The sequence below is a fragment of the Festucalex cinctus genome, chromosome 14, assembly GCF_051991245.1.
Source record: "Festucalex cinctus isolate MCC-2025b chromosome 14, RoL_Fcin_1.0, whole genome shotgun sequence".
In the NCBI taxonomy this organism is placed as follows: domain Eukaryota; kingdom Metazoa; phylum Chordata; class Actinopteri; order Syngnathiformes; family Syngnathidae; genus Festucalex; species Festucalex cinctus.
Genome location: NC_135424.1, coordinates 14,987,278 through 15,007,035, shown reverse-complemented (window position 1 = coordinate 15,007,035; position 19,758 = coordinate 14,987,278).

Genomic DNA, 19,758 nt, shown 5'->3' with positions numbered 1-19,758 from the left:
GTGTAACAAAGTAAATAAGGAAGATTGTTCTGTATGAACTCAAGGCTTTAAGGGGAAAAACGGTTTTGCATCTCAGTTTGTGGTTCAAAATTCGGTTTTTGCACCTCCTTAACAAAACTGAAAATAGCAACTTTTGAAGTTTTCCCAAACTGCAGAGACTTTCCTAAAAAGCATCGCTCCGCTGGACGCATGCATGATAAGGTTGCCGCAACACGCTTATGGCTTACGTCACCTGCGCACGGGACTTTGGCAGTCGATCGTCGAGGCACTCTTACTTACACAAAAACCTAGCTAGCACCAAGCCGCTGGCTAAAAGTGTGGCTAAATGTGAGCTCGCCCGTGAGTCAGTAATCATCACCTCAGTGCCGGCGAATAAGCTACACGTATTGTCCTCATGATGGGATGACGAGGAAAGATGGAGAAGCAATGCTAATTGCTAAGCTAACCGAAGACTGGAATGGCTAGTGCGAACACCAAAATTAAATGCTTAGGTGATCGATTACACTTTTCACAGACTTCTGGCTGGAATTGCATTGAAGCGGAGAACATCCAACTTTCAACAACAAAATAGCGGTCAAATTACGGTAGTAAATGTTCAGACTCCTGATAGAAAGTCTACTTGCTAAGCAAATGGAAATGAATTATGCTATGCTATACTGTACGTCAGCTAGGAGGAGTGGCCTATAAGCTTAAAAATGTACCAGTAAGTGGTTTGGAAAATGAATGAATAAGTAGTATAAAAATATTTGTAATAGGGATGGGCGAGTACCGATACCAGGTATCAGTATCGGGCCGATACCAGCCTTTTTTCAAGTACTCGAGTACTCGTGACACAGACGAGTACAAGTGACCGATGGCAGAGGGGGAAGTGAGTCCTCCTTGCCTGTAACTGGCGCTAGCTTGCAGCAGTTTTTCACCAAAACTTCACCGGTTTGGAAATACTTCAAAATTGTGAATCTTAAACTAAAAGAGCATTTCTGTGTTTTATTTTGAGCAATTAAGACTATTGAAGAGTGACTGTGTTGTTGTTTTTTTTGGTCAAAATTAAAGGAAATATCCATCCATCCATCCATCCATTTCCTTGACCGCTTATTCCTCACAAGGGTCGCGGGGTTGCTGGCGCCTATCTCAGCTGGCTCTGGGCAGTAGGCGGGGGACACCCTGAACTGGTCGCCAACCAATCGCAGTAAAGGAAATATATTTGTTTAAAAATATCTTTTAGTGATTTTTTTTTTATTTGTCAAAATGTACTACTGGTATCGGCAGTTGGTATCGGTATCGGTGAGTACTGAGGGTCTGAGTATCGGTATCGGTATCGGTCTGAAAAAAAGTGGTATCGAACATCCCTAATTTTTAATATCTGTGGTAAATCTAGCTCCAGAAAGTAAAAACTCTGGTAAACAAGTCCAGGGAAAAAGAAAATGGTCCATAAAAATTGAAAATTACTCCTCAAATGAAGTTTATTGATCTAAACTACTCCTCAGAAAAAGAAAAAAAAATCAAGCCTTGGAACTAATGAGTAAGAAACACAAACAAGATTGTAGCAACTGTAATTAAGTTGATCGATTACAATGATAATGTATCAAATTAAATATACAAAAAATTTAGATGGGGTGTGTTGCGGTGGTGTGCAGGCCGATGTAGGATTAGCTACAGTACATTACCCAATGTGCGGGCAGGCGCCACTGGAGGGTGCAAATGTGCATCCTGTCTCCCCGGGACACACCTTGCAGGAAACAGATGTGGAAGTCCTCCAAGGTTCATATGCAGTGGAGTACAAACTGCCTTGCACCTCTGTCCTGTTAGCTTGGCGGACGATGATGTAATCACGAAGTGGAGGTGTTGCTATGAGGGTTTTAATGTATTCTTCAGTTGGAACAAGGTGTTAGTGATGATCAGCCATTGCTCAGAGCAAAGAGTGAGGAGGCAGAGACCATTTTCATTGAGCTTGCCAACATCGTGCTGCCTGAGCACATCCCTCCATAACGCACCGTCAGGGCCCACTCTTGCATAGAAATCCCTGATGGAGAAATGAGCTTGTTGTATTTACGGCCGAGTGCAGGTTGGCGTAGGAGAGTTGCTTGCACTCGGGGCCAACTTCAAGTGTTGAGGCATTTGCACTGATGAGGGTGATATGACTTCATTCGAATGAAGTATCAGACATTTACGTCATGAGTGCATTATCCTCCTTTACATTCTGAAAAGTAGTTAGTGATGTTGTCTGTTTACCTTTGGAACTGAAACGAGATCTTTTTTTGTTTTTTTGTTTTCCACATCCAAGTGAGATTACTTCATTCACAATTAATCAAACAAACCACAACAAAGGGGAAGATGAACTAGAGTTTGAGTGAAACAACAAACTCAACTAAACTGTACTTAAGTGTGCTAATGTGTAAATAATATTTGTACATTCATTTGTTTTGTTGAAAATCATTACATTGATTTTTAAATACATTGTGCTTGTGTGTTAGTTCGTCAATGAGAATTCCAATTATGATTTCAGTCAGTTTAATGCGTTTCCATTCGTCTTGTTGATTACATTTTCTCTCATGCAATGCAAATATAACCTAAAAAATAGGGATGTGCCAGTATTTATTTATTGTTTCAATGTATTGGTAATCATAATGGCAGCTGATACCAGTATGGGCTCTTTGCACAAATCCAGCACTTCCTGAACTCAATACCACGCCTTCATTTCCTGTCTTTCATGAGTGGACAAGCTGATTAATACAGGTGTGCCGGACCTAAGTAATCAGGACGACATTGGTCAGACACACCTGGATTAATCGGTTTGTCCACTCATGAAAGACAGGAAACAAAGGAGTGGCGTTCAGTTCAGGAAGTAGTCGAGCTGTGCAAAGAACCCATTGGCTGCCCTCTTGAGGCCATTTTACAATCAGAAACTAGAAATTAGAAGAATACAAAATTGCTAATAATTTAATGCAATTTTAATGAAAATGCAATATTGGGGCAGATAGGACTTTATTTAAACGATCAATTATTGTTATTTGCGGGGGAAATTCTATGTCTCAAATGTACTTGTAGGGGTGTGAATTGCCTCGTACCTGACGGTTCGATTCGATACCATCACGATTCATAGGTCACAATTCCATTTGATACCGATTAATCCCGATATGGATTTATACCTCGATTGTTGCGATTTTTTTTTAATTTTTTTACTCAAATTTAGAAAATACGAATCAGTAATCTTGTACGGTGTAAGATTTGTATGAAAATGTATTATTTATCTGAAACTTCAGCCTTATAACTGTGAGCCACTGTATTTAACAGACAGCTTCATATTTGAACAGCATTGAAATAAAATATTAAGGCTTAATGTTCCATTAGTATAACATTTTTCCATGCTTAAGGTGTGAACTCTAACCATAAGTAAGACGTTTTGTTGAATATTTTTCCATCAAAAATGGATATTTAAAAATCAATTCTGCCACCTATTGAATCGATTCGAGAATTGCGTCCTGTAATATCACGATATATTGCCGAATCGATTTTTTTTTTAACACCCCTAACTGCTTGTATCGGTACTTGGTATCTATCAGTATCTGTGACTACTCAAGAGTTGAGTACTCGTACTGATGTCGGTCTGAAAAAAAGGTGGTGGTATATATCCCTAATAAAAATCATGAGAAATGAGAACAAAATTAAAAATCATATTTTTTTGGCATGTACTGTATATGAGGCTGCACACCAGCAATGTAGAAAATTGTTATGAATTCAAAATAATCTTCAATGACAGCTGTCAATCAGTGTAATCCTGCTAAATCCAACCATTTAACCTTCACTTCCTTTGAATGAAGAGCTTAAACTGACTAAATTATATCATGAATGTCATTTTTTCTTCTAGGTTTTGGGTTAATGATGATGAATCATACAGTATGTGATGGACGTAAATGTATCATTTCATAAAAGATGGCAAAATGTCTAAAATTGGTTGGTGTACTTGCTTCTTGCCAAAGTCACTTGGGCTAGCTAAATATTATGTTACACATTTCTAATTCCTAAAAAAGGTTCAGTTTATACATATGAAGCATTTGAAAGCAGTTATCTGCACTCACAAATTGAGCAATGTTTCTTGTACAGTAGAGCAGGCGTGTTCCTCTGCCGCTGTATTTCACCCCGGAGTGCTGTGAAGCTGATTTATAATTGGCAGGGGCTCGTGGGCCGCAATCAGCATTACAGGGGCATGACAACATCCAGCTGTCCCCGACGTGCCGCCCAGGTCCAATGTAGAGCTTGTCTGCTCTGCTTCCTCACTCAGATGAAAACGTGCCCACACAGTGTCGCACGCTGATTGTGCAGGCTCCCACACATGCACAATCAGCAAATGAAATATGGAAGTCAGTGAGAGGGAAGAGATCAGGAGTTGTGATCAACACATGAGATTTCATGACAAATGGCGGGTGTACAGGAATCACAGGGCACATTTTTGTGAACTGTCGACATGATGCCTTATCACAGTCCTTGTTTTTTTGTTGTTTTTTTTTAACCATCCCCATCTGTTTCAATTAATCCTAAGTTTTTCCCGTAGTCAGGCTAACAACTTTTTATGGTGCATGCTGGTGTGTGTGGGGCTCCGGGCCTTTCTGTGCGGCGATTTATGCTTGTGTGGGTTTTCTCTGGGTACTCTTGTTTCCTCCCACACTCCAAAAGCAAGTTTAATGAAAGACTCTGTGTTGTGAGTATGACCACGAATGATTGTTTTTTTCGGTTCTGTAATTGATTGGTGAATAATAGGAGTCGTATCCCATGTCTTGCCTCAGGTAGGGTGAACTGATGTCACAGGTTAACTGGGACAAGTCCCGATTTAGATTTTGTTTTGTAACACTTTTACGCAGGTCACAGGTCACTGTATCCTTATTAACGTATAAGAGAATAAAAAATGAGACATATGGACCAACTTACAAAGAATTGCTTTATTAACTGTAACAGAAAAGATTTAAAGTGCGTCTGAAATTCAAAAATAAAATTAAATCCTTAATTAAACTATAAACATTTTTTGACTGACCATGTCAAACCATATGATACGGAAAAATAAAATTACATAAAATCAATAATAGTGCATTCAAACTGATCACCATCATTAACTCAGAGCACAATATAAAAAAAAACTTTAACCTACAAAACAAAAATATATAAAATAATTTGTGCTGATTTTTATTTTATTTATTTTTTTTTTTTCTGTGTGCAAAGCGCGCACGCTCAGTGCAAACAAAACCCCTACACCAACGAGGGAATGCTCCCTTGCGCACACTCTGCCAATAATTAGGGCTCCACTGCCCCCTAGTGTAGTGGAGGTGCAATTGCACTTTATTCTAGGACAGTAAAAAAAAATAAAAAATAAGAATTAATAAATCAAAAGCATGTTCCCTGAGGTCAAACGCGCCCCCCTTGATGGAGCCTCGCGCCCCCCTGGGTGGGGCCCGCCCCACTATTTGAGAAGCACTGCCCTAGACTCAGGTCACCTGTGATAAAGTCCAATTACTGTATGCGGTAGACACTGAGCCAATGTACTGTTATTTTACAAGTTTGTCCCAGGTTGATGTCAACACTTTTTCACTGAGTCATTCATTACATGTCTGGCAGTCTCGCTGCACTCAATCTCATGTATTCAGTTTTCATCATTTTCCATCAAGTACAGTACATATTATTTATTATGCTAATACTTTTGTTCATTACTCAAACTGACTGAAATGCAGTTATCCACACAAGGCCCCTTCCGGACCCATTTTAAGGAATTGTATATGTGGTAATACGGGAGAAGATTTTAAAAATATTTTATGACCGCAACAGTGTTGTTGGTCTTTCAAACAGTAAAACAAATAACAGCTTGTGGAATTGCTATAATCTAGTTCCAAAATAATGTGTCCAGCCGCAATATGGCAGGGCTCATAACAAGCATATTGCAACTTAGTTTTCATATTGAAAATGATAGCAGTAAACAGTGTGAAACAATAAAGAGGCATTGGCTTACATGAATATTGAATATGTGTTGTTTTTTTTAGTTTGCAGTGGCGTAAAACTGCATTTTTTCATACTGTGTGCTGTGTGAAGCTATTAGAAATGCAAACATATGTAAGTATGACAGTATGAACATTGTGACCACAATACTAAAATAAAACAACCTTAATTCATTGGTAAATTTCTATGTGTCATAGTAATTGAGCATAGCCATTTATTTTCACTGTAGTGGGATCATTCGATGGTGCGGGTGTACCTAATGTTTTGTCCAGTGAGTGTGCTTTACAAGCTCCCGCAATATGATCCCGGCAAATTGAAAGAAGCTTGAAGCATTACACAGTGTTCCTCAGTCAGACTGAGCACATACGGTACATCATCAAATCAGTGACTCACGGAAGCGTAACATCTTGAGCGTGTTCTCTTCACCCTCCCCAGCTGCCCCAAATAATTTACAATATAATAATGTGGCTCTCATATTGCTATTCTGTAAAATGGGAGCCCAGCTGGCAAAATCGAAGCTTGAACTGAGCACAAAATAAGTGGGGGAAAAAAGATACATATTGTTCTTATTTGGGAATACAATGAAATGAGAATATTGGTTTGATAAGGCAGATTTTAAATGTAGCAATGGTTATGAAATGCTGTAATGTTCATTCAGTGTGACATATGCTGCGGCCTGGTAGAGTTCTATAAATACAAATGTGCCTTCAAATTACCATAAAACTATTCTTCTGAGAGGAAGATGGCTTATTTTGTCTGCTATATAGCAAATGCAGAGCCATACTATGAGCCTCTTAACACAGTAGTCCATTCTCATACTACACCCACTGGGACATTTTGAATACTATATTGAATACTATAAACATCTGGGCTGAATAGCAGTCATTTTAACCTAGAACAAAAAAAAATGTCCATATATTTTCAAGGTTACTTTCGAGTGTTTTGAGTCAGTCGACTGTCATTTAATTTGATTGAATTGAATGGGTAATATACGGCAGTTTAAACATTGATGTAGATTAGGGATGCACGATAATGCTATTTTCAACCGATACCGATAAAGCAATAATTTAGACGTGTTGATGGCGATAACCGATAAGTAAGCCGATAATTGTTTGCAAAATTAACTTAAATACAAATATACTTTTGAGTCCTACGATAAGTCTAACTTGTACAAATACATTGAAACATTGTGTAAACTTTACACAATGTTTCAAATCAAATTGTCAATTTCAAATTGGTCGATAATTGCCGATAATTTCTGGCAAATTTCTTTATTATCTGGTTTATCTGTATGATGGCAAATTGGTTGATAATTGCCGATAATTATTGGTGGATTTCTCTATTTTCTGGTTTATCTGTTTGACGTCAAATTGGTCGATAATTGCCGATAATTATCGGCCTCCGATATTATCGTGCATCCCTAATGTAGATTGTTATAGTTGATTCTTGAACTCAAGAAAAAAAATTTGTTTTGGTCACTTTCAAAATACAGTACACACTTCATATAATTTTAACGTCCTACTACTTTTATTTGAGACAAGCAAGCAGTGTATCCACACACACAAAAAAAAAGAAATAATTTCTTACATAATACCTTTAACAATGCTTCAATTGTTCTCTTGGCAGTTTCAAATCCAGACAGAGCGTGAAATACTCATTTTTTATCTATATATTTATTTTCCAGTCTGTCTGGCTGATAGTACACACTTATTGATTTTTGCCTATTAATTTCTTCCGTCAGAAGATAATATTCAGCTGAGGAAATGTTTTGAATTTTGCTTTCTACAATATACTGTATACATCAAATTCAATATATTTTTCACGGTGCTGATTAATATCAAAATGATCTTCACCGTATATCGAGGGCTACATTGACACAATAGATTTACATTCGAATTATGGCTTACACAGTTGGGCTCAGAATGTCGCATTCTGCCACAGATGGGTTTGCTGAGTTAAAAGCTGGATGCATCTCCACAGGTCGCCTTGTATTTCAGCATGAATTATTTGGAATGAGGATGATCTCATATGGCAAAGTGGTATCATTGGCTCACCGAGGATATAAATAAAATAATCCCACGTTAATTTTATGTAAAACCACAAAAAAATCAGATTGAGATTGTGATGACTTGTTCCCTGAAAAAAAATCCCCTAGTTCAACCCGTTCAAGAAACATGAAAACAATAATGACAGAGGGAGACAGAACGGGAAGCAAGGCAGGTCGCCGTGAGTTTCTTAGATGAAAAAAAATAAAAAATAATGAATAAATTGCGTACGTATCTTTATTCCATTCCATGTATCATGTAGTGCAGTGGTTGTACTGACTACGAACAAAGAGTCTCCTGGTAACAGCACTGGCGGAACTGAAGTGCCATTTTCTTTTTCTCTTTCATGTTAAAAAAGTGGAAAAGGCCAGTTGCAGCCTGGAGGCTCATCATGCCTCCTAGAAATCGAGCTTGACTTATCAACCCAACCATGAGTCAGATCAGATGCACTTATGACGCAAAATGGTGCGTGTCAGGCATGTTTTGGTCCAGGTGCAGATTGTGCATTACGCTTGGATTTGAGGCGCTTTTGGCGCCGTCGCGTTACAAAACATGACTGATCTGTTAGTCAGCGACATTTTTTTTTCTGTCCTCTTTTCACCTCAAAGCACGTAGTTTGAAAGGACAATGTATTTAATCATGCCACAACCTTATTCGTACTCTGCTTTGCATTGTGTGTTGTTTTCATCTTATTTTATTCTCAGCGTCAAAGGCAGATTTTCTCGCAGGGGTTGCTCGAAGACATTTGAATTAAAGCTGCAAAACTATTAAAAATGTATGGCCTGACCTATATTTTTCATGCAAATAAATAAATAAATAAATAAATAAAGGATGATGCAAATCTTCAGAAGTGGGACACAGGAAGAACTAATAGCAGACCTACACCAGTCCTGTCTCACTTTCACCTCATCTCCTCTCTTCAACCTGTCTCACACAACATTGTCCCCTCGTGGCTGTGCTGGAATTGGCCTCTTTTATAGCACTTTGCTGGCATATAGTGACTCACCTCTATTTGCACTCAGGGCAGCACAAAAAAAAAAAAGACTCCCCTTGCATGCCATAATGTGATGCTGGACTCTGTGTGCTTATTACTGTACCTTCACCAAGAAGGTTAGGTCTTTAACAGGATCTGTTTGTGTATACATTTCTCTTTAGTTTTATTGTTGTTGTTGAAACAGACATAAAATATATATATATGGGGGCACAAAATCTTTGGGAGTATTTCACTATTGTTAAATATATTAAAATAATGGATGTTCAATACCACTTTTTTTTCAGACTGATACCTATTTGAGTACTCAACGCTTAATACCAATATAACTAGTGCTTTTGATAAATAAAATTTTCCCCAAAAAAACAATTCAATTCCAATTCAAATTTTTATTTCACTCTTTAAAAAGAAAAAGAAAAAAAAGAAAGGGGCCAGAAAGAAGTAAAACTTTGAAAAACAATGACAGATAATTTTAAAGAAACATAAATAGTCCCAATAAAGCATTTTTTATTTTTATTTTTTTTTGTGTTCATCTCATTTGATCATGTAACGGCCACGAGAAGGCGGTCGAACGTGAGTACCAATACCTTGAAATAAGGTGTGGTATCAGCCCGATTCTGATACGTGGTAAAAGTACTCCTATTATAATTCTTAATGCCAATTCTGCTGTGAGGAAGGAGAGGAGAGGGAATTAAAACCAATGAAAAAATGAATAATTAAATAAGCTTAGTGAAGAGAGGCTACATTCAAAACCTGCGACAAATTTCAAAACTGCACACTCCCCCTTTAAGAGAACTGCTGATGATTAAAGTTCACTCCTAAAAAAAAAAAGAAAAAAAAAAGTCTTCTTTCAACAAATGCTACTGAGTCATAAACTCTGGATTAAATATAGATGTGATGGAATAATCCCATTAGAGCCAAGAATAAAAAAATGGTAGAGTCAGGTACTGTCATCTAAAACCATCCTCCCTAAATGTGCTGCTAATTTATGGGAAAAACTGGGTGGGAAAAAAAAAACTTTCGTAACAGGTCACCCTTGGCACAGGTTTACATGTTATTCAGTCTAGTTAAAAGTGATGTGACCTTCCCCTTCCATTGGGTTACACCACCTTTTTCTAAGCTTTTGCTCATTTCCGGCGCCACTCTGCCTGTCTCACTGGATTACTTCCTGTCTCTACCATTCACACAACGTCAGGGACCACGGCAGTGGGAATAAAGGCCACAGGTGTCTCTTGCTGCATGATGGACTGTGCTTGTCTGACTGTGGCAGCCTCCACAATTCACAGAGAGGGAGGAAAAAGTGGAACACAAACCCCTCGACACAAATGTGTACGGCGATGTGAAGCCTTCCACTTTGTCATAAACATACAGCAAAACCCGTCTCTTTTAAGGGGCTTTGAATAAAGGCATTAACATAATTTGTCATTTTGGTCATGTACATGAAAAGGTCACCTTGTTATCTCTCGTGGCCACGTGCGGCATCAGTTCTCATCCTAAAATCTGTTCATAGATAGACCGACTCACAATGGAACAGGAGAGTAACCTTTTACTTGATGTCTTCTGCAAAGGCCATCTTGTGTCCAATGCAACTCATAAAGCAGCATCTCGTACTCTCAGAGTGTACATACAGTAACTGTGTGTAGCTCTCCTCTCGTGTGCGTGTGTGTGTTGAGGCAAGGCTGCTGGCTGCTTTTGTGAAGCAGAAGAGTGTATCCATGCTGAAATGGCTAATTGAGAAGTACAGTGTACATATTACCATGACATGAATAACTACAGGTTTATGCCCCATACGCAGCTTGTGTGCAAATTCTTGCAGCAGTGTAGCCTGCGTATTGCTGATTATAAAAACCAGTGAGAATTTTATGAGAGCGGGATTATCCCCTTTTTTTGGCTTTGTGTTTGCATTGTGCTCTCGACCCTGCGGGACCTTTTCCACCCTCTTCCGGCACCTCTGCTGTTGCCACAAGCTCGGCATCAAAGGCCCATTAAAAGCGGCCTCTTCTAAATGAACTTGACAGCAAAGCCAAGGCGTGTTGATGTGGGTGGACATGCAAATCAATATTTCACATCATCAGCCGCTGGTTGGCGGAGCATGGAGGCACAGCCCATGTCGTATGTGATTTGGTGCACATGAGAAAACAGGTCTCACCGTTGTGGATGACATTCGTTCAAGTGGGCGTGGCACATTAAAATTTGAATATTATTTGTGGGCTTGGATCAGATGGTGTGATGTCACCGTAACCGGCATTGTGGTAACTTTAGCACGAGTCCCTGCCATGTTAGTTGACATATCCATCCATCCATTTTCCAGACCACTTATACCTCACAAGGGTCGCGGGGGGTGCTGGCGCCTATCTCAGCTAACTCTGGGCAGTAGGCAGGGGACACCCTTGACTGGTTGCCAGCCAATCGCAGTAGTTGACATATCCTAACAACAAATGTATAAAGAGTACATTACGTGAAATCATACTTGATGCTCTCTTGATAATGCTCTGAATCTTTTCATGACACCCTGCTAATCTTCTGCAGTGATTTGGCGTAAAGCAAACACAAATGCAGGTGTTGTGTTGTTTTCAGTTATTGGTTCAAACGCAAACAGCACAACAGTTGCCAAGCCGTGGAAGACATTTTGAAATGCTTACGGGGGCTGACAATTTTTTTACATCAATTCAGGCAGACGGATATCAACAGAGATATCAACACAGAGCGCCTTTACTCTTTGAGTGGCTATACCGTGTCAGTCACGTGATGAACTCTATGTTAAAGCTCTGATTTATAAAATGACACATGGCTTATATCACATAGCTGTACGTCTGATGTTTGTAACACGTCAAATTTGCTAATTACTTAAATTAAACACACCTAAGATGGCAGCTACATGCGGATCAGCAAGCCACCAAGGTTTGCTCTAGCTAGCTAATGTCAGCAGCTAGCTCGCAAGTAGCATTCAGTATGTTTGCTTGGAGGATGATTTATTTACCACTATTATACGACACCGAAGTGTGCAATAACCAACCCAGATTCCATCGTTGGCCACAATGCAACGCGAGAGTCTATGTGCTTGAACGTTTACTGTTTGATGAGGAAAAGGGTTCATGCTCATTAAATCCAAAATACTGTGGCAATTGTTTTGATATTTTCAGAGGTTGTGGGTAGATATGCGCATATGAATTTTGGTGATGATTCATAGCAATTTTTTTGCCATTAAGCGACATTTAGCTTTTGTATATTTAAGGTTGGCGGCAGGTTAGCACGTCCGCCTCCCAGTTTTGAGGACTCGGGTTTGAGTCCAGGCTCCGGCCTTCCTGGGTGGAGTTTGCATGTTCTCCCCGTGCCCGCGTGGGTCTTCTCCGTGTACTCCGGTCTCCTCCCACATTCCAAAGACATGCATGGCAGATTAATTGAGTGCTCCGAATTGTCCCTAGGTGTGCTTGTGAGTGTGGATGGTTGTTCCTCTCTGTATGCCCTGCGACTGGCTGGCAACCAGTCCAGCTGAGATAGGCTCCGGAGTAAGCGGTCAAGAAAATGGATGGATGGATGGATGGACATTTAAAGTTGCACTCATAACTTTACATATATCAAGGGTATGTCAACTTTCAAGCACAACTGTACTTAAGGTAAACCATTTGAAACGATTCCAAAGTTGGAACAATGCGGCAGCGATGCTTCTGCTGATGATAAGTCTTCGGATAATTGAATGCCTGACTTATTAAAACGCTTCGGATACCAGTGCTATGTAAGTCTTCTCCATTTACTATTTAGGTCAAATTTGATTGATTTTCTGGATATATGTATATTGTCCCTCACAAATACATCAAATTAAGTTATAAATCCATCATTCGCTTATGTCAGCATGATTAGCATATCATGATTTTGGCATAGAATCCAGGTTCTAAGGGACTCCATCTCTTTTACACATTCACTCTTTCAAAGTTCGCTGTGGCTAACATTGAGATACTTTACCAAAATGACATCATACCACATGTGTTTCTGATGCCGTTTAAATAGAAAAGTCACTGTAAGCAAAGCAGATGGAGGGTAAATGCAAGCATCGGATTGTGCCACTTAGATGTACAAACCTGTCCAAGTAATATGTCACAACACGGGTGTGGTTGATGGAACTTGGCAGGCCCATGAACGGCAAACATGTCATTCAGCTGTAAATTACGTTGCACCCAAGGTCACCTTGTGTATAGAAGGGAAGAAAACACAGGCTGATGGTGTATAATTCATCTCAACATGGCACAGTTATATATCACATGCAGTAGAATTACTATGTTCATTTTAGGTACTTAATATGTCTTCATCCATAGTAAGTCACTTTTTGTTGTGCACATCAATTTATTTAAAGATAGCTATTGCCCAAATAGCAAGACAAGCGGCACTTCATGTGGCGCTGTTAAATCTCTGTCCTTGAATGACTTTCAACTCCACACCATGCTCCCTCAAGGAGACATGTCTTAGCATAATTCCGAGAGCTTAGAAGTCATTGATATGTGCTCCCTCAGCTCTGACAAGCCCACCCTTCCAGGCAAGGAAGCCCCCTTCCCCCCATGTGCCGGCTTATTGCCTGGATGTTGCCAAGTCTGTGCCATGCCAGCTTTGGCACCCTTGACCGTTAACTCAGTCACACTTCCCCCTCCCCCAGAAACATGCAGCGGTCATACCAACATTATGATACATCAATGGAACAGGCGGCATCCTTACTTGCTCCAATCTTTTTGTCACATTAAACCAGAATATTACAATATCTTGCAATATGTCTCTTGTGCATGGGTGGTTTGGCAGATATCGGTAAAGACGGGCAAGGTCAAATCCATCCCTACAGTCCCCAGCTGGCACTAACCCAGTCGCAGGGGTGCCTGCGAGTTGGAGATGTTTTCATGCTGGATGCACAATTTCTCCAGCGTTTACTCTCCTGTCCATTTGCATCACTGACAGTCGACCTGAGTGACATCAACAAGGAACAACTGTAGCAAAAATATTTATTTTTTTTCTAGGCAAGTTTGAATCCATGTCTAATTTTAGGCAAACTATTTGTTCAAATATTTAACAAGACTTTTTTTTGTTTGTTTGATTTTTGTTTTTTGTTTTTGTTCATCATTTTATTTTTGGTCCAAAACGCTTTTATTTTTTATTTTTTATTTTTTATTTTATTTTTTTATTTTTTATTTTTTTTTATATAACTGCATATTAGAAACATGTGGTAATCACATATCTACAGTTTATAATGGTATTGTTGTCACCTAATTTATGGAGCCCTTAGTCAGATTTGAAAATCAACGTGACACACAATGAGTACGTTCAGGAATGTTTATAAAAGTAACTGAGAGCCCCACCAATTAATGTAGAAAAGTGAATGTTGTTGAATGATTTAAAACTGGAGTAGAAAATTAAGTACAAATCCAGGTTGTGTCCCAATCAGTAGTGACCTTATCTGATGCATCCTTGAGCATGTTAGTGAACTCGCAGTCAAGAATGAAACGTAGATAAGTGCTCAATACATGAAAGCCATTTATACCATTTACCACATGGATAAATTCAAACAATGGATGTAAACATACTGTAACATGAAAAAAAAGTAAATCTAAAATATGACTGGAAGATTATAACTGCAATTTCTTGGTACTTAGACCGGTAAGACATAGGTAATATCACCTATAAAAAAACATCAAATAAAATAGCTTCCACACATGAGAGACAGAATTCACAACAGTCATGAAAGAACAGTGACAGGTAAATCATCTTCATAGAGGAGTGAGCGATGAGGCTAATTTTCCAGGATGATGACGACCCTGTCACCCAATGATGGTATACGGTGCACTAAAGAAAAGCATTAGGAGACAAAGACAGAATCCGACCTTGTATGCTAAGATCGTTACCACATACAAATACTGCATTCAATTAAGCCCAACTCATTTTCATCTGTATTTGTATTATATTTCCCTGTTCTCATTGGAAAATAGGAGCAAATCCAATTTGCTGCACCACAGTGCAAAATCCTTACTTCTAGCACAATCAAGAGCATTATAATATACGGTACATCAAAAACAGTGGATACACTGTACCGATATTGAGAAAGGATATGATTGATTCTGGACATTATACAATTGAAAAGAGCAGAAAAACACATTGTCTACACTTTTTTTTGCTACATTCTTGCCTTCCTTCTATTAAAAAAAAATAAAAATACTACCTCAATGTGGCATCACTCACTGAAAGGTGAGAATCATCAATTGACAGGAACTGATGACTGACTGAAGTGCCGACCTCTGCATAATTTTTTTAATTTTTTTATTTATTTTTTATCTAGGCTGGGTATTGGGGCACTGGCCAGAAATCTAACCCGCACCATGTGTATCGTGATAAAACTTCACCTCAGTATTAAAATGAATCAACCTAACATTGTTTAGCGTCATAGTCCTTTATAAAATACATATTCTTGAAGTGATACAAGATTAACTCATTAGCTCCCAAAAACGTATAAATACGTCATATTTTAAATGTTATAAGTGTCCCAAAGACGTATTTATACGTTTTTTGTTGTTTTTGGGTTTTTTTTTTATGCCAGAGCATAGAGAAGGCTTTCATGCATTCGCTCTACTGCAGAAAAGAAGGTTGAGTGGCAGCAGAGTATAAGAGATCAACCAGGCCATGTTAAAACAAGCTGATTTCCCCACAGTTCTAAGCAGAATTGTGAATAATGATGAAACTTAGCTATGTTCTATTGCAAATTGCTGCACAGCGGAAACAGATAGGAATATACATTTTTTTTCCTGATAAAAGAGACTCTAATCTCTCTTTTGGTAGGTTCCATATTTTTATAGCAATAGAACATACAATACTTCGCGGGCCTTGCAAAATCAGTCAAAATCCAGGAAAACACTTCAGTGAAAATGGTTGGGAGTGAATAAGTCAACAATATGTAGTCAACCCTTTTTCTTGTTTTCGAATAATCACAAGCTTAAACGCTGTTCTCCCACATCAGATGCTGGCAATAATCTAGAATAACCGTACACCAACCCATTTAATGCCATTTTGGTAAACATTCTGTCTAATAATAGCAAGTCAGAGTATGGGATTCAAGAATGCTGCAGGGAAAGTGTGCCTGCGTATCGTCTATTACGTAAGGCCAGTATGTCTCCTTCCTTGCAAGCGTATCCTTACACCTGATGAATGACCTGGTTTCGTTTATCTCAAGAGACATCTGTGCACATGAAGATGCACGAAACGTCAGGCCTCCGTTTCCCCTCTTCAACCGCCTGTCATGGACTCAATCCTGCCTTTAGATGTGCTCTCCTTAGGAGATGAATCGGAGAAGATGCCATGCATCAACCTCCTCTCTTTCGCTCTCTGAAAGTATCATCCATCCATCCTAATATTTTGTCATCCCGTCTTTTTTTTCTTCCTGCTGAGATTAGCTCTCGTTTTTCTTCTCTTCCACACGCCGACTTTGTTCACGCCTCTCTGTCTCGTTTTATCTCTACCAGCCCCCCCTGAGCTCCCACGCCTCTCTCGCTCGTGCCTTGGTAGCAGCGCAGCAGCTCTCGGAGCTGAGGGACGCCCGTGATTAGGACAGAAGACAACCGGCTGTAAGACAGAGGCAAACTCAGAACTGGGTCATCATTGTTTCTCCGCAAGACTCTACAGATGAAAAGCTCGAAGACAAGAGCAGAAAACGATGCGCAGTACAGCAGCGTCAGACCGAGACATTTCTGGGTCTCTGCAAAAAAAAATACTCATGCAAACGAGTCAGTGCTGAAACATGAAATTCAACATAATATGAGCTGAATAAAACATGCTGCTAACCCCTATTTCTCATCTCTGAACCCTTCAACGTAATAATCATCCATTAGTCTACTCTGGCTTCACGGCAGTTATGGAAAGAAGTACAGTGCTCATGAAACACGAGAGAAAATTCATTGCTTGTCAGTTTTGGCACTGAGTGCCATTTTTTTCCTCCCACTGTCTCTAATTCTTGTCCTCTGCAGTCGTCTCTCTCTTGGCGTTGCAGCCCTTTAACAGCCACTCTGACAGGATCTGTCCCACTGGTCTACCATTCAGCACTTATCATGTGCACCATTTCCTCTCATCGGTCCCCTCTGTGTGCTTCTTCCTTCTCCTTGTCACGGCGCCTTCAGCATCTTTCTATAAAACAACTTTGATCGGTGTGTAGTGACTCGGTGTGGCGCAAACGCACGATTTTGCATGAAACCTGTTCCCGCCTGTCTCTGTCCCAAACTGTGACAAAAACAAGTAGGTGCACACAAAAGCGATAGTTAGAACAAATCAGCACAACCTCGATTTGTTTGTATCCCTCTTTGGCCAGGAATCAATGGCTTTTTTAGGCCTTTTTTTGGAAGAATTTGTTAAATATTATTTTTTTAAAATATGACTAATTAATAATAACATTTGATAGAATACAAGAACATGCTTGTAATGTTGTAATGCTTTTTTTTTTTTCTTTAACCACAATGCACTTTACTGCAGTTTAAGCTCTGCGTCACGTCCTACTACTGCAATATTTATGTTTATTATAATGTTCAAAAATTTCAGGAAGGGATATTTGCCAACAGTAAAAATGTTTCTGGCACTTTTCATGTTGGGGTGCTTTTTAAAAAATAAATTAATCAATACAATCAATTTAAAAATGTGCACTTGCATGTTTTCACCAACAAAAATTCAGGGGATTTTGATTGCTACTGACGTTAAGCATACCGAATCCTTTACTGCCACCTAGTGTGTAGCTTGGCATTTGGTGGGAGAAAACTGAAGGGCAAGTCATACCTTGAGATGCTTTAATCACGTCTGAAAAGGTGAAAACGTTTATATTTATTCGCACAAGTGAGGATAAGCGGCTCAGAAAATGAATGAATCAATAAATGTATTAAACATATATACCGTACATGGTATTGTTGTTTAATAGTCAAATGCAAATAATGTTTGTTTACCATCAGGGAACTCTCTGTGACATTTTAACACATTATATGAATGCATTTTTCATATTTATCTTCACTTCTTGTGTTCGATTTATAGTGCAATTTCTGCTACTCAATTTGAAATTAATTTGGCCACATCTATTTTTTTCTACTCTTATTATGGCTTTGACAATGTTTCCATCTTGCTTTAATTAAACCTTATTAATAGACACGGACCATGTCATTATGTTCTCTACATTTCAACAAGAATGAATTGAAGATTGAATAGTACCTGTAATAATAATGCTGACCTTTCTCAGTCGTTGCCTGTCAGAGGAAGCAGAAGGTAATTTTTCCAACATATTTATCTCATGCACACCACACCTTATACTTAATCCTAATGGCTTTTCATTAGTCTTTTAACTGCGTGACATACAGTGTGACATTGTAGCTCAGCTGCTGTAAAGCAGTTGGATGCCTGATTGAGTTTATATACTGTACATTCATTTTAGATGATTAAACCCTAATTAACCTTACCGTGAACTCATCATTGAAGCTATGTTGTAAAGGCACTGTCATGAGAAATTGTGGAGTGATTTATGACATTTGAATATGCTGATTCTGCTACAAAACATTTATATTATAGGGTCTTATGTGACTGTACCCCAACATGCAAGTACCCCAAGGGTGCTTTATAGCTGCTTGCAGCTCTAGTTCATTTATTTATTTATTTATTTATTTATTTATTTATTTATTTAATTTATTGCTACACCAGGGTTGGAACTTGTCAGTCTTTTGAAATACAATTATTAACTTTATAATTAATTTTGGTTTATTTGACTACTGAAACTAATGAAGTAGGTCAATTTATATGAGGTTTATTGATGGTAGTTTTTGGTTTGTTAGTTTTCTAAATGTGCGGGAAATCTCATGCAAACCAGCTCTGCATTAAAAATTTATCTAATGAGACATAATAATGAATATCTTTTTTTGTGTGTGTGTGTTGTGCCAGTAGATGGCAGTATATCCTCAGATTTTATGGAATGGTAACATATTCGGGAATAATCCAGGAGGGACCGAGAGGTCAAATATCACAGCACATCTGAACAGGAGCGGGTCAGCACATAAATATCTCCTGGGACGTTCTTAAGTACCGAGTGCAGCTACTTAGACTGAGATTTACCAGAAGAAAGTGCAGAAGCCCCACTTCCACCTCGACAAAATGAAATCCAAAGCCCCTGGGATTTGACAGCGACCCTCCCAGCATCCCCAGCACAAAATAATTACTGAAATGAAGTTGAATGGCTACGTTACAGCCTTACTGATTTTATGATTATTGAGGAATTCATTTAAATAAGATTTTGATTGTGCTTTCAAGGAGACATTATGCTTTTTTTTTTCTCAGATGAAATTGACAGAATAACATGTCACTCAAATATAAATTAAGGTGACCAGATTTTCAAAAATTAAAAACCGGGACACTACAATTTCACTGAAAATCAAATGCAGTATACAATAAACTCTACCAGAAAGTATTTCTAACCAATTTAAGCGCTAGTCAATCTGTTGATTGGTGGTTGTTATTTCTTTAGGTAATACTAAATGCTATGTTGGTTCAGGTTGACAGTTCAACAGCGCAAAACAAGTCAATGCACTCACCGTTATCTGACTTTTTTTCCTCGGCCCCGGCAGCTATTTGAAAGGTAGCTTTGCCATTTACCTCACACGGGTTTCGTATTGTGGTGACTACAGCATTAGGCTAGTAGGACAACATTGTCCATGTTTATGAGAATGTAAATTTGAATGTGAAAGTAAAAAAAAGAAA